The sequence below is a fragment of the Nycticebus coucang genome, chromosome 2 (genome assembly GCF_027406575.1).
Source record: "Nycticebus coucang isolate mNycCou1 chromosome 2, mNycCou1.pri, whole genome shotgun sequence".
NCBI lineage: Eukaryota > Metazoa > Chordata > Mammalia > Primates > Lorisidae > Nycticebus > Nycticebus coucang.
The window spans coordinates 150,742,753-150,768,775 of record NC_069781.1 but is presented as its reverse complement, the minus strand read 5'-3'; positions in this window follow the sequence as shown (position 1 = coordinate 150,768,775).

The following is a 26,023-nucleotide window of genomic DNA, read 5'->3' as shown; positions in this document are numbered from 1 at the left end:
GCCCGTTTACAGTGGGTCTTGAGGGGAAAGGCTGGAAATATTCAGAATCCATGGAAGGTGTGAAATGTTTTTGCTTTCTGGTCAAATAGGATTTTCCCGCCTTCGAAAGGGACACCTAGTGGTAACAGATGTGAGAAAAAAGCAAAACTTGCCCATTTCATTGCAAAGGAGACTTTTTCTACACTATCATCTTCTTTCTTTTTTACATAGTGTGGTAGTGAAAGTTGTGCTTAAATCTCAGCATTGCCACTTAACAGTTGTGTGACTGTTGAGAGTCATTTAAACTCTTGTGACTCAGTTTGTTTACGTAATGATTATAGAAAAATAGCACCCATTTCTCAGGATTATAGAGAAGGTTAGAAAATGTGGTACCTTTACCATGCTCAAAACCACGCTCGGGGCTAGACAGCATTCAGACAGTGTAATTGTTTCTGTTAAGTTGTTACTGCCAAAAATGACCATTCTTGAAGAGTCATCTGAGTTCTCCATGAGCAAGAGCTGATAAAAGGAAAGCTATGGGAAGTCAGGCTAGGAGGAAAATCAGGATCAACAGAATGAGACCCTCCTCCGCAGGTGGGTGTTTTCCAGGACCCAGTGGGGGAGGGGAGACAGGAGTTGTGAATCACTGTTTCCCTCTCACTGAGAGAGTCAACCTGGTGACAGAGGGATTCTGGGCACCTGATGCTGTCAACCATCTGTCCTTTCTGCTGGCCCAGGAGGCCGGCCTCAGGTATTTGTCATTGGAGCTTGCCTGGCTCTTGTCTGGAAGACAGAGGTCCAGAAAGCTGGGTCCTTTTGCTGCCAGAGAAATCTGACTCTAAAATTGTTATGTGTAGGCATCAAGCATTCAGTTTTCAGCTACAGACAAAGATAAGGGGTCGAGCAGGAGATAGAACAGCTGTTTAGTGAGGACCCTCAATCTCCTAACCTTTGCACCTAAAAGGCATTCAGCACACAAATGTCTTTATGGTTACCTATAGGTGTTAGAATTAAATCCCCTTCAAAATGATATGTTGGAGTCCTAGTCCCCAGTCCATCAGAATGTGACCTTATTTGAGATAGGTCTGCGAAAGACTGCCTCCCTTGACAGAGGCGATCAAGTTAAATTGGGCTCATTAGGATGGGCCTGAATCCAATGTGACTGGTGTCCTTATAAAAAGGGAGAGATTCGAGCCCTGCACCAAGGCTCATGCTTATAATCTTAGCACTCTGGGAGGCCAAGGAAGGTAGATTGCTTGAGCTCAGGAGTTCCAGACCCCAGTTGAGCAAAAGTGAGACCCTGTCTCTACTAAAAATAGAAAAACTAGCCAGGTGTTGTGGCAGGCTCCTGTAGTCCCAGATACGTGGTAGGCTGAGGAAAGAGGATCCTTTGAGCTCAAGGGTTTGAGGTTGCTATGAGCTATGATGCTCTAGCACTCTATGTAGGGTGACAGAATGAGACTCTGTCTCAAAAAGAAAGGGAGGGGGACATTTGGACACAGAGACATTCATCTAGGGAAGGTAATGTAATGAGATGGGACAGCAGATGGTCATCTATAAGCCAAGGAAAGAGGCCCAGAAAAGATCCTTCCTTGACGCTCTTAGATCCTCCCATTCGCTCTCACCAATGGGCTGATACCTTGATCTCAAACTCCAGCCTCTTAGTTTAAGCCACCCAGCGTGGGATACTTTGTTATGGCTGCCCCAGCAAACTAAATACCTATGGCATTTACTGTATCTCTGGTCATTCTATTGAGGCCTTTTAATATATCCATTGGTGAGTTACCAGGATCTTCAGCAATGTAGGCAATAGCATCTGTGGTATTGGGGTTACCTCCCGATAACCCCGATAGGAGCAAATGAAAACAACTGCTGGGAATGGTTTTCTGCGGTGATTCTGCAGGTCAGCAGTTTGAGCTGGGCTCAGCTCAGGGTTTTTCTTCTGGTCCTGCCTGGGATCACTCAAGTACCTTCATTTCTAAGGGCTCTACTTGGCTGGAAAGTCTCACTCAGATGGCTTCACTCACAAGTCTCACAGTTAGGACGGCTGGGATGTCTGTGACAGCTGAACGCCCAGGTAACTTCCTGTCCTGAAGGAGGCCAGCCTGGGCTTCCTTGCCCGGCCACTGTAGAGTTCCAAGAGCTTTACCCCTCCCTGTTCTTAACAATTTCCTTATGATAGTTTCCTAGAAGTGAAATTGCTAGGTCAAAGTGTTACAGGAAGACAAGGCCCAATGGAGAGAAAGAGCACCCAAACACCACATTTATAAGAGGAAGGGCTTTATTTACCAGCCGGGAGCTTACGACGTAGAAGAATTCCAAATGGCCACACTCCCCGACTGCCTTGGTCTTTCCCTTTTTATTGACAGTCAAAAAGTTCCACACAACAGGTACTCTTCTCATTGGCCAGTTTGAATCAAGCGGGAGATGCTAGTCCCGCCCCTACAGAACTACAGGATTTCACAGAACTTCGAAATTTCCAAGTTTCAGGAAGTTAAGTTTACAAATTCCCAAGAGTCACCGTGGAGAGGACCCTGCAGGTGTATCCTTGTGGTCTCCTTGAGAAGACCTGTTCTTCTAGACCTCACCCTTCTTGGGTATCCTCTCTCAAAAGGACATGCATAGTTTTAAGACTTTACCAATAGTCTTACAAAACATGCATTTTCTTTTAATAGATGTTATGACCAGGTATTGTCTGTATAGCAATTATCCCTTTGCGGGTGCTTCTTGTCATGCACGTTCATGTGTAGGGGAAAAAAAGCCACACTCTCTACCTGACTGCATTCAATCAACCCCTAAATTAAGTAGTGCAAGTGGAGATGTAATTCAGCACGTGGATCCCCAAGGAGCAGGTGAGCTGCAGACTTGTTACGTGGGTTTCACCGCCCCCATTATGAAACACATCCCAGCTTTCCTAGTTGGACAAGACAAAGGAACAAGCATTTTTTTTCTTAAATTATTTTTGTATTGAAACTGAACAACATGTCTACAATTTCCTTTGTTCAGGAAAACCCTGCAATTGTGTCATTTCTGCATACATACCATACATACGCCTGGAGTATCTATTTATTTAAAATCCCAGAAGACTTGCTTATTTAAAGTACTGGCTGCCATTTTGTTTCAAGAGCTCTAACAGAACATGATTCAACCTAAGCCTCTATCTAGACATTTCCCACTAGAGAGTCAGATGGGGCCAAAGTGAGCCTGATTGTGGGGCAGGGAGCCTCAGAGAGAATGCTTTTTTAAATCTAAGAGCTGCATAAATAACTGTGTCATCTGCTGGGAACACAGACACTTAAGGGGGAGAGCGAACAGAAAAGTTGGTGGAAGAGTTACTTGGCGACTCCTGGTGCCCTCCCACTTGGTCAACCTTTCCCAATTATCTTTCAGGAGACACAGACACACATTGGATAAATAGCAAATAGTCACATTTCAAGACCTCATTTATCAGGCAGAAGGAACAGGGGAAAACTAAGCGAATCACAAATCTTTCAAAAACAGATTCTGAAAACTGTCCGTGGGCAAGTTCCCTACCCTCGCCCCCAGCAGGAGTGTCAGTACAGGTGGGAAGACAGGGAGGTGTTCCTGACCTTTCTGGGTGATTTCTTTCCAAAGGCCTGTATTTCAAGCTGTATGTTTTGAGCTAAGTTGTCTGTGTTTATGTTTCTTATAGAATCGGATATATTAGCTTCTTCATTGGTAGGCAAAGGTTAAAAAGAACAGATAGAAAATGCTACATTGAATTCCAGATTCCTTATTAAGTTCATCTTTAAAATCACACTGGCATTTTCCATGGATATGTAGCTTTGAAGTGGTCTGGGCATTTTGGTCAGAGAGACTTAAGGTCCAGAACAAGCTCTGCCACATGGCAGCAATGTGACACCCAGATCACTCACCCTCTTTGAGTCTAGGAGTGCTCGCCTGTAGGAATAAGAAACATACCTCCTATTTTAAGGGGCTACTCTAGTCTGGATCAATTGTGATTTTATCTAAAGCAGGTAACACCAAGATAGACATATAGTAGCTTATATTAATAATTATCCTATTATTGGCGGCGCCTGTGGCTCAAGGAGTAGGGCGCCAGTCCCATGTGCTGGAGGTGGCAGGTTCAAACCCAGGCCTGGCCCAAAACCACAAAAAAAAAAGGAATAATTATCCTATTATTATACTACTTCATTATACTATGGCTTTTATATAATTAGATAAGATATTGCATGTACTAGGAACAATAAAAAGAGAGGTACAAAGAAGGGAAGCAATAGCCCAGGTTCACACCACAAATTCCAGAAAGCCAGACAGGACCTAACCCTACACCACAGCAAAAGCCATGAGCCTCATATGGTCAGTTACGCTACTGAGGCTGCAATGACCCAGACTTCTTTGGGCGCTAACACAACACAGTATTAGTTTTTGGATTCATGATGAAAATAAGCCAGGATACTGGGTATGTGAGTTTAATAAGGCATCCCTTATTCCTGTGACAATATTGATACGGGCCATAAGATTCAAAGTCAGTGTCAGGACACTGGCCTCCATCATGCCATGAGATCTAGTCTTCTGTTTTTTTGAGGCAGACTCTCACTCTGTCACTCTAAGCAGAGTGCCATGGTGTCATAGCTCACAGCAACCTGAAACTCTTGGGCTCAAGTGATCTTCTTGCCTCAGCCTCCTGAGTAGCTGGGACTCCAGGTGCCTGACATTATGACTTGCTCGTCTTTTTCTATTTTTGTGAGAGACAGGGTCTCCCGAGCTCCTGAACTCCTGAGCTTAAGTGATCCACTGCCTCGGCCTCGCAGAGTGCTAGGATAACGGGTCATGAGCCACTGTGCCCGGCCCCTAGCCGACTTCTTGATTCTAAAAAGTCCTGTGGTATTTTTCCGGGTACAGAGCATCTCCGTTTGTAGTTATTTACTAGGTTAGACCCCTGGCCACTTGAGGTGGGCACATGACTCAGTTGTGACCCCTCACTTATAAGCCAGGAAGTTTGGGGAAAGTTTTTTTCTGTCCGGGTATCAGTATCATTCTTCTAGCTTTTACTTCTTCCTCTGCGCCAGCCTGGAGTAGAAGTGTGGTGGTACAGCAGCCATCTTGTAACCATGAGGGGGCATGCTCAAGGACATAGGCTGCCACCCTGAGCTGCTGTCCCTGTCCTGGACCACTGTCCACAGACTCCTGACAATGCAGGCAAGTGCTCTGTTACTCGAGGGGGATGCATCTCTAATTCAGTACATGGAAAATACCAAGCAGTAATTGCATTCATAGGGTAATAACAGGTGCCATGAGCAACAACTGCCAGGTGTCAGTGTGTGTTTTAGTAAAACTTTATTTCTTACTCTTGTAAAATCCCAAACTGATATTCTTGATTAGCAAAGAATGGTGATCCGGGACGCTGAATCCTTCTGTCTGTGGCTGTGCCATTTTCAGCGTAAGTCCTGAGTGGGGGGAGGGAGAGGAACGGAGGAAACGGGGGGCTTCAGGAAGCTGTGTTTCAGCCCCAGGTGACATCTGAACTGTCCCTAGGTGGCAGATAATGGGATGTGAGGCTGGCTGTGCAGTCTAGCTATGTGCCCAGGATGAAGAGGAGATGGTTTGGGGAAAATGTAGCTGGCAGTTACAGCAAACACCACTGCTTCATTCTTGGGGTGTGGCTTTGGAACATGCACTGAGAAGCTGGCACCTCACTTTTCATAAAGGTGATGGACAGTGATGTCCGTCCTCTCTGGTGTTTAAATGATTGGCTGTGATGTGAACCCAGACAGGCAAGAACATGTGTGGCCTCTCTCAGTTGAGGAGGACGAAGGGGAAAGGGGAGGAGAGAAGAGTCTGGGCACAGACATCAACTGCCCTACTTGACTCAGGGCAGCAGGATGTGGGGAAGGAGAGGAATAAAAATTATCTAAATTTCCTAACCTTCAAGACCGCAAACTGTATCCCATCACATTACAAATAGGATATAAACACTAGGGTTTGTTTGCCCAAGGCTCTTCATGTACCCTGTCCCTGGAAAGGGGGTGGGGTGTAGTGGTTACAAACTCTGACTTGGGCTTCGAATCCTGGCTCTACCACCTCGTGGTTCCATGACCTTGAGCAAATTCATTGTCACCAGGAGCCTCCCAGGAAACTGAGTTAATACAAGTGCTCACATCATAGGTCTGTGGAGAGCCTAAAATGAGACGAGAAACGTTAAGACTCTCAGGCTGGGGTCTGAATCATAGTTAGGAATCGTTGGATGTTATCTATTATTTTCTAGTGTTATTATTAAGGAATTGTGATCCACCAGCTTGGAGTGTCCAGAGGAAAGCTCCAGACGGTTCCCAGGTAGAGAACTGACTTGGCACCATATCTGAGAAGCTTAAACATAGTTACCATTTCTCCCAAATCTAGAACCTCAAAAGTCAAAACCATAGCCCAGCTGGATGAAGTTAACTGTGAAGCTTCCCTCTTCTTCCGCCTTGCAAACCCATGTGTCTTTGGAGTGGAGTAGGATCATTGTTCTTCCATTAGTTCTTAAAACAATATTAACCCCCAATCTAACTTAAATCCACTGGGAGGACAAATGCTAACACTTGTTAATGCTCACTAAATGCTCAGGAAGTTCAACTTCTCTTCTTTCTCTCTAATGGGAATAGAACATTTCCCTCTTTTGTCATTGGCATGGTTGGTGGGCAGCAAAGTCTCGAAACCTATATAATTGCTTAGTGCAAGTTTGAAGTTTGCCTGATGTATTGCACTTAGTTGAAAGGCTTTTGAGTGTTGAGATTTCAAGAATGGGCTCTGGACTCAGACAGGGTTGGGTTTAAAAATCCAGCTCACCCAGGAGCTGTGGACTCTTGTGAACATGCTACTTACTAGCATTTGTGAAACAGAATGGCTACCTCACACAACGGGGAGAATGGATGCCAAGTGCCCAGCACACGAACTCATCTGTTACATGACACTTCCCTCCCCTTAAAAAAATCTACTGAGCAGCTCCTGTGGTTTAGTGAGTAGGGCGCTGGCCCCATATACCGAGAGTGGCGGGTTCAAACCCGGCCCTGGCCAAATTGCAACAATAACAACAAAAAGTCTACTGAACCCCCTGAGGTCCTCCTGTGTTGTATGTTTCAGCATGACTTCACCCAGTGCCTTGGATGCTGGGATGATTTGCCTTCCCTTAAAACCAACCCCTGCTCCTCCCTTTTTCTCAGGACCCCATCTTCTCTTCCACTTGTGATGAGCTAATTGATGAACTCAACAGTCGGAGAGCTAGCCAACTAGGTCCTCTAAGGAAGTGGGTGGTAGAGACGAGATAACCTCGGTGTGAGTCCTCTCTGCACGGCTGAGTTGTCTGTGTCACTTTGTTCAGCCCCAGCTCCTCGGCTGTGCACGAAGGGGCAGACTCACTCATCCCCAGTGGCCATCCCAGCCCTTTCCTCTTTGTCCTTTACAAGCGCTACTGCAGGCGGCAAGCAGTGCCATGGAGACCACAGGTCCTGCCTAGAGATGGAGGCAAACCTTGGCTGCTCTCCCACTTCTGTGTTTGACCATTTTCTCAGCCTTCACGGGGAGCTAGTCTGGCCTGAGGGATAAAGACAGGAACCCTCTGAACTGCCAAGACAGTGCTCAAGGACTGCGGGGCTCTGAAACGTGGCTGCCTTGGGAAAGGCGGTGCCTCTTTAAGTCTGCTCCTGACATATTTGTACACGCAGTGCGTGTGTGAGAACTCGGTTCATCTAAGAACAAAACACATATCTGCTTCCGTGTTCAAAGGAGGGACTTATTACGGCCCTGAGAAGAATGTTACTTCCAAATATTTCTTCACTAAAATGCGAATAAATATAAAGACAAAAAACAAAATAATGCTATAAATTTCACCACCCACGTAGACTCTGATGATCCAAAAAATAAAGGTTGCACAGGTAGCGTTACAATATGTTAATAGGTTGGATGCATGTAAGATGGAAAGAGAGATCTGCTCAGCCTCTTTTCATTGCTGCTAGCAGCTTTTCTGTGATTCTTCTAGAACCATTTTACACATTTGCCGGTACGTAAGCCTACAGACTCAGGCATACATGCTTTAATTGCAGAAAAGGACTTTAATGGACTGATTACTTCCACTGAATCTTATTTTTTAACTTGTCATTCCACGGTTTTTCTATTACTCATCACAGTGTAAAGTGGGCCCCTCATAGTCACCAAAGTAGAGGTAATTTTATGTGGACATACTTACCAAGTCTCTTTCAGGTTATCTCTAAAATTTCTTCTGGCCTTTATGGTGGTGAACTTTTTTTTTTTGTAGTTTTTGGCTGGGGCCGGATTTGAACCTGCCACTCCCAGTATGTGGTGCCGGTGCCCTACTCCTTGAGCCACAGGTGCCGTCCTATGGTGGTAAATGTTTTTTAGTGCCCTTTATCCCCTCCTAATTTCCCTTTTGCAATTTTCTAAATCAGAATCTTCTTGGGAGGCATATTAAAAGGGTTTAAAATTCGGATAATAAAATCAATTGCTCATTTCCTGTAAACAGCATTCCAGCCTGTCTTATTCAGTCTCAGAATTATCCTGATTGCAACTACTGACTTCAGCCAGCCGTGAGCTCTGTTCTTGGGGTTGGTGACAGAGTAGTTGTATTGGAAAGAAAAAAAATTCAGTAGAACCTTCAGAGGGGATTTTTGCTTGTTTTGATTTGCTATTTGGTTTTAATCCCTGATTGTAAGAACTGTCTACTTTTGTGAAATCAGTTTATGTTTTGCCAATTCTGTAAGAATTTGCATGTGGAACTCCCGGATTTACTGAAAACATTGTTGATTGGTAGATATGGCGTTTTCCTGTCCCTTTCAGAAAGCTCTATGTGGCAACCACATTGTTGAGCTGACCTTAACTGGATTCTCCTTAAGAACAGGGGCAAATGGAGGATTTTTTTCATCCATTCTGTGGGGAGGCGGTAAATAGGATTTGGAAGTTCTGGGAAGCATCCCGAATGCTTCGGGGGGGAGGGGTGGTGAGGATGGAATGGAGCAGAAGTGGGCATGCGAGTTCTCCACTTGTAAAGTGATGTCAGCAGGGACTACATCAAGCTCACCTCAAATAACAACGCAAGAAAGGCTGAGGTTCCCACTCTCACACTCACAGCTACAACAACGTGGTCCTCACACTGGTTGCCTTTGGGTCATCTCTATGATAACCCTGAAAGGTGTCCTCTTAAGAGTGGGACAGGGGAGAGAAAGCCGTCATTTAACTTTCAGGAACACTGAGAACACAAAGCGTGTCACGTAAAATTACAAATCAGTTCATAAAATTGCAATAACTGACCTACCTGCACCATGTGAATTTCCTGAAATGAGCTCTCGCATTGGGCACCAGTAACAGGTAATGAAGGGACTTTACAGAGATGATTAACAAGGGCCTCCACTTTTTATTAGACTCATTTTGCTAATCCCTAAAATTAAGGAATTCCAGGTGTATGGAGCCAAGTATGCAAATGATTTCCTTCCGCCTAGCTGCTGATTTCATAAAAGGCCCTCAAACAGAGAAATAAAACACACAGAACGGGAAAGCTTTATGGCACAGTCGAGAATATTGTGCCTTTAAATAGTTCAGACAAGCAGTGCGTGCTGTAAATTTGCCACAGAGACAAATTTGTGCAAAGCTATAAAAAGAGCAAAAGCGAAGCTGAAAAGAGTTGGCTGGGGAAGGGCTGGCGGGGGAACCGTCGAGACCTCCGTGGCCGAGGCACTGTTGACTCAGCTGAGGCAGCCCCTGTGGAAGTGCCAGCGGGGAGCAAGTTGTACGGTGTGGACGAGCTGGACACAGAAGCAGATGGAGAGAGAGGATGGACGTGTTGCATTTGCCTGGCATTCTCGTCACAGGCGTCTGCACACACTGCGGTCGAGGGGCCAAACCCAAATGTTTTTCCCGGGTCTAAGAGCTAAGAATAGATTTTGTACTTTCAAAAAGTTTGTGGGGGGGACACAAAAATCACAGGAATAATACTACTTCATGATATGTGAAAATGACATGGAATTGAAACTTCAGTGTCCACAAATAAGGTTTTATTGGGACGTGCAGCTGCTTTTCCTGACAATGGGACAGCTGAATAGGTGCCGCAGAAACTGGTCTGGGAAGTCTCAAGTATTTGCTGTCTTGACTCTGCAGACTAAGTTTGAAGTTCCGGAGTACCAATTCTCAAAGTATGGTCCCTGGACCAGCACTGTTAGCACCCTCTGGGAACCTGCTGGAAATGCAAATTTGGGATGCCACCAAGACCTAATGAATCAGAAACCCTGCAGTGTGGCCCAGAAACCCGTGTTGTCACATGGTCTTCAGGTGATTGTCATGCATGTTCAAGTTTGAGAACAATTTCTGTGTACTCACTCGGCAGTGAGGACAGGAGATGTGGAGTGCTATCCCCGGTGGACACAGGGTCTCCACAGGTGTGAGAATTCCTCAGGAGAAATGGTCATGGCAATGGGGCAAACTCTGGACTGCCATCTGGTTGACCTGTCCTTTACCAGGCTCCACTTAAACAATATATGGGAACAAAATGTTGCTGGAGGGCAGGCCAGTTCACACTCAATAGGCAGCAGGCACCATGGTTGCTTCTCATTTTACAGACGGGACATTGAATAACTTGCCCAAAGTCACACAAGTGCCTTCAAGAATGAGGTCTGTGTGATTTCAACACTTGTGCTCCTTCCCCCATCCCGTGGCACCCCTGAATGAAACGCACTTACGGGCTCTGGAGGGAGTCGCCCCATTTTGGGCTTCGGTTACTGGGAGCTGGTGTCTTGGCTTTTGGAGTTCACACCCCGCCATGCTCTCAGAGCCGGCATTATGGAGAAAGTCATTTTGCAAAATGTAGGGAAATCAGTGGTCTGGATAACCAGACGGTTATTCACAGTATTTATATGTGTAGAGCACAGAATATTCTATTGTGAAAATATCCAGATAACAACTGCTTGGGGAACATTTTCAGTGAAATATTTACTTGGGAGAACGGGAAACATGTCTAACGATAAAAAAATTGCAGTTGCATCTGGCTGAACATTATTTAGCTGCAAGTGTTTGCTTAGATATTTTTAATATACATTTATGCACTTTAAATTTATTTTATTGGGTGAAATAAGGACTTTGGGGAGAAGAGCTGGGGCGTAGATTTTTAAATGTTCTGGGCAAATGAATGCAGCCTCTGGTACGTGATGCTGCTCGCAGCTGCTTTTGTTTGACGGATTATCCTGGTGTCCTTCGTTTTATTGTGGTGCTAAAGTAATGGGTCTGCCTGGAACAGTTTGCTGACAGATGAGAGCCTTGGTCTGTCACTGAAATCCCAAGAATTTAAAGGGAAATAGGGGCAATTCACCTGGGCTCCCACTTATTACCTGCAGTAAAGGGCGTGCGCGTGGGGATTGACGGGCTTTTATTTTAACTTTCAAAGAAGAGATTTCATCTATGCTTCTGTAGCGACCGAAGGTGCAGACAGGCAGGTGAGTTTCTGCAGTCATCTTACTGGCACATTAATCTGATTTCATGTTTTTTCTGAAAAAGATCACTTCACTCAGACAACTCCTCCCACAGCTCAGCTCATGGGTGAGAGATTTGCAGAGAGGATGTGGGGCGAAGGGTCTGGATGGAGAATTTTCTCTAGCTATTATTTATTTATTTATTTATTTATTTGCGGTTTTTGGCCAGGGCCGGGTTTGAACCCACCACCTCTGGTATATGGGGCCAGCGCCCTACTCCTTTGAGCCACAGGTGCCGCCCTCTAGCTATTATTTTTAATGTTTCACTTTCAATTTTGAAATGATTAGACGCATAAGGCTTTGCACAAATTGTACAGAGAATTCCTTCGTGCCCTGCACCCAGATTCCTCCAGCGTTAACGTGTCATGTAATTATAATAAACATTCTCAAAACCTGTTACTATTTTTTCATTTTGAAACAGGGAAAAAACAAATTTGGAATAATGTTTTGTGACATGTGAAAGTAATATGAAGTTCAAACTCCGGCGTCCATAGACTATGTTTGCTGGTATTAACTAGAATTCAGAGTATTGCCAGTTTTTTTTTTTTTTTTTACATACCCTCTCTTTGTGTATCTCTATATGGTTCTGTAAAATGCTATCACATAGACAGACTACCGGCCATTTAAACCTTAAATAATAACAATTACAATATTATCTGTAGCTTTCTTATGATTTAAGTCAGGAGTGTGCAACCTTTTCTCTTTTCTGCTGTACTTTGGAAGAATAAGAGTTGTCTTGGGCCATGCAATAAATGTAGAAACACTACTGAACTCTGATTAACAGATAAAAAGCTCTATGCATACCTTTTGTGATATCCAACACCACAGGTAAGAAAAGAATGTTCTCACAAGATCTACATGTAGCCAGGGGCTGCAAGTAGGAATCCCCTGATTTAAGTTAAAAATAAAAAATACGTTGCATCTTTCATCCTGTCTTCACCACTGCTCTGCCCCTGCGTTGGGCAGGTATTCACATCCTGAGTATCTGAGGTTTCCAGCCCTCTTCTAACTGTCCTGGAAATGTGACATAAGAGGGGACATACAGTTGAGTTGTGGGAGACCTTATAAATGTTAACCAAAGAATCTTGTTCTCCACATCCGGGCACCTGGGAGGTTCCGCTACCCCTCTGTCTTGAAGTTAGGCATAGTGGTGTGATTTGCTATGGCCAATGGAATGAGAGTGGAAGCCTTCACCCAGTTCCTCCTCCTCAACCACAGAGATTATGATGTGGGGGTCCACATGGGGGTGCCATGAGACCAAAGCCAGCTAGAATGCTGAGCCATCATGAGGAGGGTAACCCCCCCTTGGAGCATGATCCAACCAGTGATGGACTTGTCTTGAGTGGTTGTGTGAAGTTACTGAGATTTTGATGTAGATCATTACCTAATCTAACCTTTCTCATCTGGGGCAGTGCTAGGCATGACGCCATGTTGGAAGGAGTAGCTACTTGCAACTCTTCCTCATGTTGTGAACTTTCTAGTTATTGTTTGTTAGGCTTCGGGACAAACTGGTCCTCCACAGCTGATAGGGTGAAATGGGCTTGGTGGTCCTTTCTTCTTAGACAATGTCTTTTTCCATCTTCCTTTGGCTCATTGAGAAGGCCAAATGGAACCAAAGTGAAACCCCATACCCTTCTCCTGAATCAGAAACTCTTTGAATTGAGCCCAGAAACCTGTTAATGAGTTGCCCAGGTACTTCGGATGAACATCCAAGTTCAGTGCCCTTGGTGTGGCTTTTGCTGTTTTAAGGATCCCCAAATCCTGGAGGTGCTGGGGCTCGTCTTCTGCATCAGTGTTTATCACATCTAGCAATGTGCTTTACTCGGCCCCGGCGGAATGGGTGGGATTTTCATAAACTTCACTGACTTTAGGTGAAAGATGTAAGATTTCTCCCAGGCTGAACGGGAACTGGAGGCTTCTCCTGCATCACTCAGCAATCCTTTGTCCATGGTTACTTTTCCCTTTTCACCATGAAATGCCCCAGGTTCAGTGCAAATCGTTGGGATTCATGCTTCCCTACTGGGGTTTTCCAGCTTCACTCTTCTACATGCATTGACATGTAATTGAATTTGTATTTTAACAGGAGAGAGTTGTACTTACCTCAGTGGGAAGAAAGGCTGATGTTGAGTCTTTCATGTCTCACAGCAAAGATCCCTTGCACGGTGCACGGCCAGCTTTGGCTGGAGTGTTAACCTTCATTAGTGACACTGGTCCTATGGGTATGTCCCTACCCTGGGATGCAGAAACTGCAATTCAGTCTACCCTGGACACAAAAGTGGGGCCCTCACAGTGCTGCCCTGTGTTTACCCATCTCTCTGAGCTGTGTCGGCCACACCAGGCACTGCCCCAGCCAAAGCAAGAGTCAATATTTGTAGCTCAGAATTTTATTATCTGGCCCAGAATGGGAACCAAGACTTATTTCAGGGAATATTTTAGCTAGAGAAGCCAACTTTTGCATTCTAAATTGGAGGGTTAGCAGGGGCCCCCTATACAAAGCTGAAGGGGCTGGTCCAGAGCCATGGAGACTGTCGGCACGTTACAGAAGGTGGTGACAGCCATGAAATGACCTCTAGTCCACATCGACCACCTTCCGCTCCTGTCAGAAAGGAGGAATCTCAAGCGAGCAGTGGTGACAGGGGACTTTGACATTTGGGAACTGGATTCTCCTCTCTGAGTGTCCCTCACACTGGGGAGTATGGCAGGCCTATGGGGTTTTGCTGGCAAATCTTGAGGACCCTCTGCAAGTGAGCCAACCGCAGGCCGTGGGAGCACGGGATAAGGAAAGGCTGTTTCATTTTTTTAGTTTTTACTTTTTACTCATTAAAAAATAAGTTCCAGATTATTACAGCAAAATTAGAAGATAAAAATATGCTCTAGAAATATTCATAATAGCAAGGAAAAGCAGGTAAATTTTTTCTAATGTGTCAGTGTGTGGACTGTCAAAATTACGCTTCATTGAAACCATGCTGAATATTCATTACTGCATCATGTTTTTTTCTTTCCCACTAAACAGTACAGAGTAAGCCATTTACCCGTATCAGGGTATTGTCTCCAAAGTGATTTAACCCCAGCATGATATTTCAGTGATCTACTTTTTAAAAATTAACTTGCCCCATTTGTTGGGTGAACATTTGCTGGGCCCTGGCAGGGCTCTGGGAATACAGTGATAAGTGGCACGCTCACTTCTCTGGTCTGGGAATCACAGGGACACTTGGGGGGCTCCCACTTGCACCCAAGATGCTGTAGGAAAGGGTGGCTTACAGACCCTTTCCCTCTCCACTCAGGGAGTAGACCTGCATCTACTTTGGAGTTTGCAGGATTCCAGTTGCTTCAGACAAATTGGAAACTGCTGTGCTGGCTGCCTGCAGGGCGAGGCCTGCTGTCTGTATGGTTTCGATCAATGATGAGGAGAGTGTAATAAGCAGATCGCCTCTGCTCCTGGGGGAATCCGCTGATTCATGGTGCTGCGTCCAGGGCCTCCTCCCAGCTCAGCGCTGCTCGCTGGGTCTGCTCATTTATCTTTGACAAAATCTCCACCTGAAGCTTTCCCCAAACTCCAGAGCAGCCCATGAGTTCCAGGCGTGTGACAGGGGCAGGCTCACAGGAGTAAAGGAAGGAATGCCCGTCAGAAAATGCCACCCTCTAAGGCCTGAAAGCAGGATGCACCATGGGGGGTGAGCTGCCAGAATGAAGGCCTCATGCCTTGGGATGGGGGCTGTGTTTTTCTACTCATCAGAGGGGCTAAGTTCTAGCACCAGCCCTCAAAATTTCTCAACAACGTAACTGTCAGGACCTGGGTTTCTGACCCCCACCATGCAGAGGACCCCTGGTCTGTAGTGGGCCATCCTCAAACATCAAAATTTAAAGAGAAAAGCCCCTCTCCTAAGATAGCAGTTCACAATGCCCTGTTCTGATTCCCACTATAACAAAAGGAGATTGTGACAACTTCAAAATCCCCCTCCCTAAATTAATTTAAATTGTTTAATAAATATATCATAGGCGGAGATTAAAACAACTGCTGATTGACTTTACTGGAGGTACACCTTCCATACCCTAGAATTCACCCACCGTATAAAGAATTCAATAACTTTCAGTAAATTTACAGTTATGCAACCGTCACCACAATATGGTTTTAGAACATTGTCACCACGCCTCAAAAGTCCCTTCCGCCCGCGTGGAGTCTCCTCCCCCAGACCGGGAGGCTGCTGACCTGCCTCTGTCTCCGTACATCTGCCCCTGCTGGACGTTTTGTGCAATTTCAGTCGTACAATACGCAGCCTTTTGTGCCCGGCTTCTTTTCACCCAGCCTGTTTTTGAGGTTCATCCAAGTTGCTGCACGTATCGGTAGCTCCTGTGTATTACTAAACAATATTCCGTTGTGTGGAGATGTCACATTTTGTTTCTTCATTCATCTGTTGATGGACTTTTGGATCATGTCCAGTTCTGGGCCATTGATGAATAATACTTCATGCTGAAGTTTTGAAGTTTTAGTTATTGTAAAATCACAATATTCCCCAAAAGCGCATCAAATGAATAGTCCAAATTGCTTTGACAGGTGATTTAAGACTTCAAAGCCTGAAAAGTTTCCGGAAGAAGCTAAAAGGGAGGGAGTCCCAGTGAGGGAGTCCTAGTCACCACTTCCTACTGATCAACATGGAAATTGCCAGAGAAAATTCTTCTTGCCTTTTCTATTTCCTGTGTGTTCTTCTCCCAGGGAAGGTGTAAGCCAAGGTTAAACTGCTGGACTCTGAGGAGCACAAGGGCAGCACCTTTCTGTTTGACACCTGGGACGATCTGATGCAGAGCTGGAAGTCAGCAGTGAATAGTTGAATGAATGAGCAAGCCCAAAGCTGTGATAGACATTTCAGAAGCAAGATGGGGGCCTTTGTGGTTAGTGGGCGACCTGTGGGGTAAGATGAGGGAACTGCTGATACACATAGGAAGTGGGGAAGAAGAGAGGCCCACTGACCAGACCACCTACCAGGGGAGGTCGCCTGCTACTTTTTGCCCTTAACCTAAAGGTGCTTTAAAACTATGAGACAGGAGACAATCCATAAGTCTATCAACAGGAAAACAAATGAACCGGAGTGTGTTTATGCAATGGAATATTACCTGGCAGTGAAACCACAGCCATACTGCAGAACAGACCGACTTCAACAACATCAAGTTCAGTAAAAGAAACCAGACACAAGGGCAGCGCCTGTGACTCAAAGGGGTAGGGCGCCAGCCCCATATGCCGGAGGTGGTGGGTTCAAATCCAGCCCCGGCCAAAAACTGCAAAAAAAAAAAAAAAAAAAAAGAAAGAAACCAGACACAGAAGGCCAGCTGTGTGATTCTGTTGATTTTTATACATGTTAGGAAAACAAGTGAAATTAAATGATAGGAGGCAAACTGGAAATGAAAGCAAGCATGATCACATCCCCACCAGAAAAGTGGCTAATGTGGCAGCAGGAGGCAGGCGGCATTGGGAGGGGCTGGGCAAGGGCATCTGGGATGTTGGGGACATAGTTCCCCACCCTGAGAAAATTCACTGAGCTGGATTTCAGTGGGTAGGTTATACTTCCTAATAAAATGCTAGAACAAGAAAAAGGGAAAGGCACTAAAATGTTAAAACAAAACAAAAATAAAACAAAACAAAAAATCTAAGCAGTCATGTTATATTCTAAAATGCAATAGAATTGTCAAAAGCCACACCTATGAAATAAGCATAATTTTGCTTCGTGGTAAATTTCACCATTGATGTTCTATGTTCTTTGGTAGTTGGGGCACAGGCTCTAATGTTTGGCTGGTATCATCACAGGGAACATTTAATTGAGTAAGTTATTCCAAAAGCTAATTTCTTGTTTGATTCTTGAGAATTCAGAAAGCTTTTTTTTTTTTTGGTACATTAGTATCACGTGAAAAATACTGGGTAGGTTTTTATGGCAGATCATCAAAACTACTTAAATTTATGATATAGCAAAAGGTAGTGGGTAGTGTGAGTTGTTCAGGTCTAGTATTTATATTCTTGGAGCAATGCCCATGCGGCCGGGGGGAGAGTCTTTCTTCTTCATGCTGGATACAAGACTAACTTCTTAAGTAATGTTTGAAATTTATCTGCCCCTGATTTTTTCTGCTGCCCATACCATGACCTTCTCCCACCTTTGAGGACCCACTTACCATCACAAATTTTCACTAGATAACCTGGCTCACACCTGCCTGGCCCATAATAAAGTCTCCCATTTCCTGGAGACATCTGCCTTATCAGGGATTTACAAGCACTGTGTGTAAGTGACTGATGTTTCTTGGCTCTGCCACAGATATTTACAGGTTTGTTTTGTTGTTGTTGTTGTTGTTGTTTAGGGTACAATTTAGTGGATTTTCCAACAGGCCTGTACAGCAACACGACATAATTCAAGCAGGAACTAAGGAGGAGAAGAGTTTGTCCTCTGAATAGACTTCTGTATGGGGCATCTGCCCCACTTCTACCTCTCGGTGTCTCTTCCCTCCCTGCACTGCCAAACCAACAGCCTTCGTGAACTTCTGAGTTAGAATTGGGACTGAAAAGGTGAGGGTGTAGGGGAAATGCAGAAGTCACCTTTTGCTCACCGTCATTTTCAACACAGAAGTCACCTTTTGCTCTCAATTCTGGAGGCTGGAAGTCCAAGATCAAGGTGTCTTTGAGTCACAAGTGCCGCCCCTGTGTCTGGTTTCTTTTACTGAACTTGGTGTGGTTGAAGTCCGTCTGTTAAGCAATATGGCTGTGGTTTCACTACCGGGTACTATTCCATTGCATGAACACACTCCGGTTCATTTGGTGAAATTTACCACCTGCAAGGGAGGCAGGGAAATGCAGCCCCTACTCAGGGGCCAGGTGCTCCACAAACACGGGTGCTCCATCACCATGCAAGTAAGGGTAGGTGGATGGGGAGGAGTGTATCAGTTTGTGAGGGCTGCTATGACAAAAGACCATAGACTGAGTAGCTAAACTCACACACACGCACACACAGTTCTGGAGGATGGAAGTCCAAGATCAAGGTGTCAGCAGGGTTGATTTCTTTTGAGGCCTTTCTCCATGGCTTGTAGACAGCTGTCATGGTAATGACTCAGTGTTTTCCTGTGTCCCAATCTCCTTTTCTTATAAAAACACAAGTTGTATTTGATTAGGGCCCATCCTGATGACCTCATTTAACTTAATCACTTCTTTAAATACCTTGTCTCCAAATGCAGTCACAGTCTAGATTAATCATTTTCAACGAGTGCACCGTGGCACAATCTTAGGTGTGCTTAGAACATTTTTAAAGATCATTCATTAAATTATTTTTGAAAGAAGTTCAAAGCATAGTAATCATGTTCTTTTTTTTAACTCTTTTTTTCCATCAACGTAATTTAAGGGTGCCATGGAAGTTTAACTATAAGTTCAAGTACACCATGAGATAAAAAAGGGTGAAAAATAACTAAGCTATTGGTGTTGGGAATTCAGTGTAAAAGTCTGGCCAGGGAGGTACCATTCCACCCATAATGAGGGGCGGGGGGAGGGGACTAAGAATCTCGCCATGAGCTGCTGTGTCACTATCCACAAGTTGCTTATTCTTGTTGCCAATTAGACTGAAGGTTCCTTGCCATCAGAATAATGGCTTTGGACCTTCAGTTTTTCCCTGTTGTAGCATTTGCAACAGTCCTCCACATGACTAGGAGTGTTCTGTAAATGCAGTTGACAGGTACCTTTAGCAAGATAAGAAGAAAGGAGACTGTAACGATAGAGGATAGGACAGTTGTGGATAAATACATTTGTGTATCTTGGACAAAGCCAGAACAGACTGGAAAAGATTAAAATAAAGGAGCATAAAATGCGTATTCATTCATTTTTCATCCATGTACTTTGTTAAACAAGCCCTGGAATGGATGAATGGATGGGTGAATCGGGGGCCATCGCCATTATAGGTATTGGGGGTACAGTGGTAAACAAGACCCTTGTCCTACAGAACTTACATTCTGGAGAGATGAACAGTGACAAGTGAATTCATTAACAAAGTAACATTGGGTTGTGATCATGGTTATTCAAGATAAAAGCAGAATAATTTGATGGTTTGGAGATGGCCTTTAGGATATTCTGGAGGGGTTCACTGCAGACACAGCCCCAGAGGCAAGACATAGAGCTTGAGTTGAGAAGGAACCAGCCAGCAGAAGGGCTGGGGAGGAACAGTCAGAGAGAGCAGCCCAGGAAGAGGCCCAGACTTGGGAACCATCATGGCTATTTGAGGAACAAAAAGAAGACGCTTGGAGTTGTAGTCTGGTCAGTGGGTGTGGGGAAGCTGGGAGGAGGTGAAGCTGGAAGTTGGTTGCTCTAGAACAGGTAAGGCCTTGTTGGCCAAGTTAAAAGTTTGGATTTTACTCTTAAAAAAATTGAAAGTAGAGAATTGATGTCATTAGATTAAAATCATGGATTTATTACTGATAATAATTTTGCTTTTTATTCTGCAGTATGTAAGGTGTTTTCAAGACCATCATAAGATAATGATGGTATAAAGTTAATATTTTGATTCCTTGACTTGTGGGAATCATGAGTTATGAGTTCCAGGAAACAATCTGAACACGTGAATACAGTAAAATGCCTTTAGTGTTAGAAAAAGTAGGCTGGGAATAGTTCAAGTATCTGATGTTATGCAAAGGCCCTTGGGTGTGCGTGGGCCTCAGAATTATGACACATCTACAGTGCTATTGTCCAGATAGTGATTGAGTCAAATCTTAGACAGTTCTTAGAAAGTGCTTTCTGAAAATAAACACGTGGCAATAATTATAAAATATTTATTTTAAATATTCATATGTGATTATAAAATTATGTAAAAAATTGTCTCTTGGCCTAAGTTTCTTTCTTTTCCTAGTTCAGTCCTTTCTTGTAAAAGTGCTGGATGGAGTTTTTATAAACTGAGTGCTCTAGCTGTTTGGATGCGAGGCTAAGAATTCACTGCGCTGTGAGGACAGGGCTGGCCACCTGGGCTGGCTGCAGAGAACTGCGGGAACACCAAGGAATGTTGCAACAAGGATGCCCCTGCGATTAGCAACCGATAAAGCTACAGACCTCATTGATACAGCTGTCCTGCTTAGTAAAAATATTGGAAAACAAATACCTTACAAAACAAATAACACATAACCAGCTCTGGCAGAAGAGGAAACATAAGTTTGGCTACAGCAGAGAACCTAAGAGCAGCCAGGCCTGGGCTAAGAAGGAAACGGTGTCCAAGAACACAATGGCTGTCTTAACAATCAGGATAGCTAGCGTGTTGTTAAGTGCCTGCTATGGGTGAGGTACCATGAGAAGTGTTTAACCATCACTTCATCTGCACAGCAGCCTATGAAAGCTGCACCGTGAGCTCCACTTTACAGATGAAGAAGCTGAGATCCAGAGAGATTACACTCCTGTCAGTGGCAGGGCCTTGATTTCGATCATGACTAGAGTTGAACCCTCCAGTCTATGTGCCTAAACCTAGGGTGTTCAACTTTCTTGATCAAGCTGGGCCTGGCTTGAGCCTCTGTAATGCTCTGGAGTGATTCACTCCCACAACGGATTGCTCTTCAAACTGTGGTTACAGAGCCCTGTTGTGAAATTAAGTTCTTTTTGACATCAAAACTCAAGTCTTCTTTGACATAAACCTTTGAAACGTATTTCTAGGTGTCTGTTCACCATTTTTATGTCACTATGTAATTTTATGACAACCTGAACTGGTGGTATAGCTTCATGGTACAGACAGGGAAACAGAGGCACACCAAGATCATGGTGCTGAGCCGGGATGTTTAGGAAATAAAAACATTTTTTCTGCCCTGGACCCTTTAAGTAGACTCACTGCCCACTCACTCCTGGGTGATTTCCCCCTGTTCTTCAATCCTTGAACTCACTTAGAGCCCCCTCCCCAGCATGCTTATTAACCTCCTTTGATCAGGTTTCTCAATACCCCACTCCCAGCCCCTAGTTTGGAGGAATTGCTTTATTCTCCTTGTTCTGACCTCAGAATTCCCTCCCAGGCACCCCCAACATTCATGCAGGAGGTGCGATGGTATGGTGCTTAAGAGCTTGGGTTTGCATCTACTCAGGTGACCGTGGAAGAAATAGCCAATTGCTCTGAGCCTCAGAGTCTCTACCTGCAAATAGCGATACTGTCACCTCTGCGGAGGGAAGTCTGTGATGGAATGTTCCGGGGTGCACTTCTTAATCATACCCCCTGTATGTCTGTGGCATGACTGATCTATGCCTGGCACAATGGCCATGCTCAGTGCACAATAGCGGGTATTACTGAAAGAAGGCTCTGTCCACCCTGCCCTGGCAGATGATTTAGGGCCATTATCCACCTAGAGCCTGAATGGGAAGAGAGCTAGCTCTGTGAGAACAAACATCTTGCTTGCATTGTTCCTTTTGTTTCCCCAGCATCTAGAATAGCTCTTGACAAATAATTGCAATAATAACTAGAAGGAAAATAGTGCCCATTTATTGGGAGCTTACTAATTGCTAGGCATTATGTTAAGCAATTTATCTGTGATATTGAGGCCTTGCAAGTATTCTCGGGGGCAGGTCCTTTGATTTTCCCCGTTTTATGGAACGAGAAAGCTGAGCTTCTGAGAGATGGAGTTGTTTGCCTTGGGTTATGCAAAGTCAGAATTCCAAAGCAAGAATGATCTGACTATAAACTCTGGGCTGTACACACAGAGGATATGGTTTCAGTAAATAGTGAGGAAAAGAGAGTGGGAAGGAGGGAGGCAGGGAAGTAGGAAGGAAGGAAGGAGAGAGAAGGGGAAAAGGAAGGCAAGAAAGACACTTTTTGGAGTCCCAGCCTAGCATTCTTCCACGGACATAGTTCTTAAACTTGACTGCATGCTGGAATTATTAGGCCAATTAAAAAAAAAATACTGATGTCTTGGCCCCACACCCAGAGAGTCTAGTGTATGCAGAGCCTGGTTGTCAGTACTGTAGAATCTCCCAGGGGATTTTCGTGGGCAGCCAAAGTTAAGCCCCATGGCTTTAGCAGGAGCACATACCCCCTGTCCTCCAAGGTGGCCTAGAACACTTTTCATTAGCACACGTGAGTGGTACCTGAGGCCTCCAGCAGCTCCTCTGAATGGCTCCAGCCGCAGGTGTGCCGGGATGTGCACAGGGCAGGGCACATGCAGGATGTTTGGTGCAGAGCCCAGAGGGGCATGGAGTTCAGGAAGTGGGGTTTACTGCCGTCCAAATGGCAAAACCTTCTGTGCTGGCTTGTGCACCGCCGGGCTCAGGTACTGATCCGTCCCTTCTGGTGAGTGTCCCCCTCACTATGGTGACAGGGAGTGTGTGTCTGTGATTTCCCTGATGACAATGACTTTTCCAGCTTCTCCCCGGCTGGTGCTCTGACCTGGCTCAGCAGAGTTGAGCAGCTTTTCCTAGGCTGGGGCTCGGGTTTCCTGGCTAGGTCGGGCAAATCCCGGAGCTTTGCAGTAAGTGGGGGAAGAAAGGCAGATGCCTTTGGGGTGGGGCGTCTCAGCCACTGTGAGAGTTGCTGAAATTATTCATGATACATTGCCAAGGGTTATAGCATTGCCTTTGACTCAGAAAGGAAAAAGACCTTTTTAATGTGAGGTGGTGAGTGTCCCTCAGGTTCATTGCCAATGCAAGCTGGAGGGGAGGTCTGCACAATTCCCCAACTTCCAATCCATGGAAAACCAGGCAGTCAGTCTGTTCTTCATCTCCTGGCTGCCACAGAATTCATTAGCACGTGGGAGATCTGCCCTCTGCAAGACGAAACTGAGAATAATCAAACAAAAATAGCCATTTGCCATAACTGGCCCAGCCATCACCTCAAAATGTTCTTAAAGCTTATAATAAAAGTGGCTATTTATTGCCTGTGTCTTGTGTCCCAGATGTGGCGCTGAGTGCTTTATGTTATTAGCTCATCTAATCCTCACTTGTTCCATACCTAGTAGATATTATTATCCCCATCTTATTAAAAAAAAAAAATTAACCTGCAGTTCAGAGAGAGGTTAAATAAGTTGTTTAAGATCAGAGAGCTTGCGAATAGCTCAAGTTGGGTCTGGATCCAGCTCTGGTGGATTCCAAAGTTTGTGTGACTCTGTCAGGATAAAGACTCTGTTTTATTAAAATCTCTGAATTTCTGGCCCATTATACAGAGTCTGATGCCTAGAAGATCCATGATAACTTTTGTTGAGTGAATGAATAAATGATTTAAGTCGTTACATCATTCCAGTCTCAATTCTTCATCTGCCAAATAGAGGCTGTAAGGACAAGACAAATGGCACCATGTGGCACCAAGGTTTGAAGAGTTAGCAGACGTCCTACATGGGTAACGCTTACTTACAGGAATTAAAACATAAAAATATAGAACTTCCCATTGCAATCAATCTAAAATTTATCTATTCATTGTTCTTTTTAATTGGTCAACCACAAAAAAATAACAGTGGCAAGACATCACCTATGAGGGATCTAGAAAGCTTTCCAGAAAATAGAAGGTTAAAGAGAGGGGAGATTGGATTTCAGAACATTCCTCTTGGTTCCTGTGTCTAGTGGGGATTAGAAAACGTGGAGAGGAACAGAACTTGGAGACTATCTGTGAAGTGGCTCCTGTGAGACGCTCAGAAACTCAGAGGCGTTTAGCTACTTAACCAAAGTCACAGGAAAGAAGTGGCAGGACTGAGAGAAGGGTAAGAGGTTCTGGTTGCCTGCCGGGCTCACGCCTCTGTTCTCCATCTGGAGTGGGCTGAGCTCAGCCTCTCTGAGCCCAAGGTCAGCCTGTGTGAGCCGCCGGCTACCTGCCGCCAAGGCTGGCTGAGCCAAACGGCATGATTGATGGTTCCTCTTCTTTTGTCATTTATTTGCTTTTTTTTTCTTCCTCCAACAGAGCTGATAAGGAAGGTTTTGCTGGAGAATCCCGTATCTCTTTTCCTTTTTTCCCCCTTTGCTCAGTGAAATGCAGTTCTCATCACTCCAGCCACTTTTTAAGGGTAAGGAGTTTTGCATAATTTACAGCCTAAATTGGGCTCTAAAGAGATGTCAGAGAGGCCTCTTAATGTTGGGGTGCTGCTCTGTGTTCCCTTGGTCCCAGTGAGTCTATTCAGCTGGCTGTGTGTGCGATCTGATGGTGGGAGTGTATGAGTGTGTGTGTCGTGATCTGACGGTGGGAGTGTGTGAGCGTGTGTCATGATCTGACGGTGAGAGTGTGTGAGCGTGTGTGTGGTGATCTGATGGTGAGAGTATGTGAGCGTGTGTCATGATCTGATGGTGGGAGTGTGTGAGCGTGTGTGTGGTGATCTGATGGTGAGAGTATGTGAGCGTGTGTGTCGTGATCTGACGGTGGGAGTGTGTGAGCGTGTGTGTGGTGATCTGATGGTGAGAGTATGTGAGCGTGTGTCATGATCTGATGGTGGGAGTGTGTGAGCGTGTGTGTGGTGATCTGACGGTGGGAGTGTGTGAGCGTGTGTGTCGTGATCTGACGGTGGGAGTGTGTGAGCGTGTGTGTCGTGATCTGACGGTGAGAGTGTGTGAGCGTGTGTGTTGTGATCACTTAGTGAGAGTGTGTGAGCGTGTGTGTCGTGATCTGATGGTGAGAGTGTGTGAGTGTGTGTGTTGTGATCTGATGGTGAGAGTATGTGAGTGTGTGTGTTTTGCTCAGGATGCATTTGGACCACAATTTGGAAGTTGTTCATTTCTGGAAACCTCACTCTTCAGGCGGTGTGAGGTGCTGGAATGACCGTAGGGAAAGTCAGGTGTTGAATCCAAATTCTGCTTGTACTGTACCTTTGAATTTAGCCAATGCCTTCCTTTCTCCAGGCTTCTGTTTCTGCATCTGTAAAGCTGCAATCAAGGCAGGGACTGGAGCAGGACCATATCCAGGGGGCAACATTTACAGAGGCATTGGTGCATGGCGCTGAGCGGGAGTGCCCCTTAAATATCACATCCTGGACCGTGATATCACACCCCAGGCGATGACATCACATCCTGGGCAGTGACCTCGCATCCCCTCCCTTACTGGAGCACCTTGGCTGAGACGGTTAGGATAACAACCACTGACTCAATTATTAAGCATTTACTATACACCTGTCACTGTTTCAAGAGCTTTGCATGAACAGCCCTGTGAGAAGATGTTACTACCCTCTTTTGATAGATAAGAAAACAAAAGTTGCTATCTACCTGCGATTACAGAGTTTATGATAGTGGAGCCAAGAGTTCTACTCAGCAGTCAGATGTGGAGTAGAACCCTAAGTACATGCTCAGGGGTGAATGCCATTGTTATTCAGGTACGAATTCTGCAGCCACTCACCTCCCATGAAACAGCCAGAATTTTGCTTGGGACCTCAAGCTGTCTCTGATCACCTCAGCCAGTCTTGGAGATGACAGATATGTTTACAGGGCTGCTGAAAAGGGTCATATTAAGTTAGCCATTTCTGCCAAATGCTATTCATTCTGAGACTTGCCCCTCAATGAAACATTATAGATTGCTTCTTTTGGCCAGAGAATAACTTAGCCTCTGACTCAAGGTGGAGGTATGTTTTCCGTGAAAAGGTGGTTAACAGCCTCCTCCACTCAA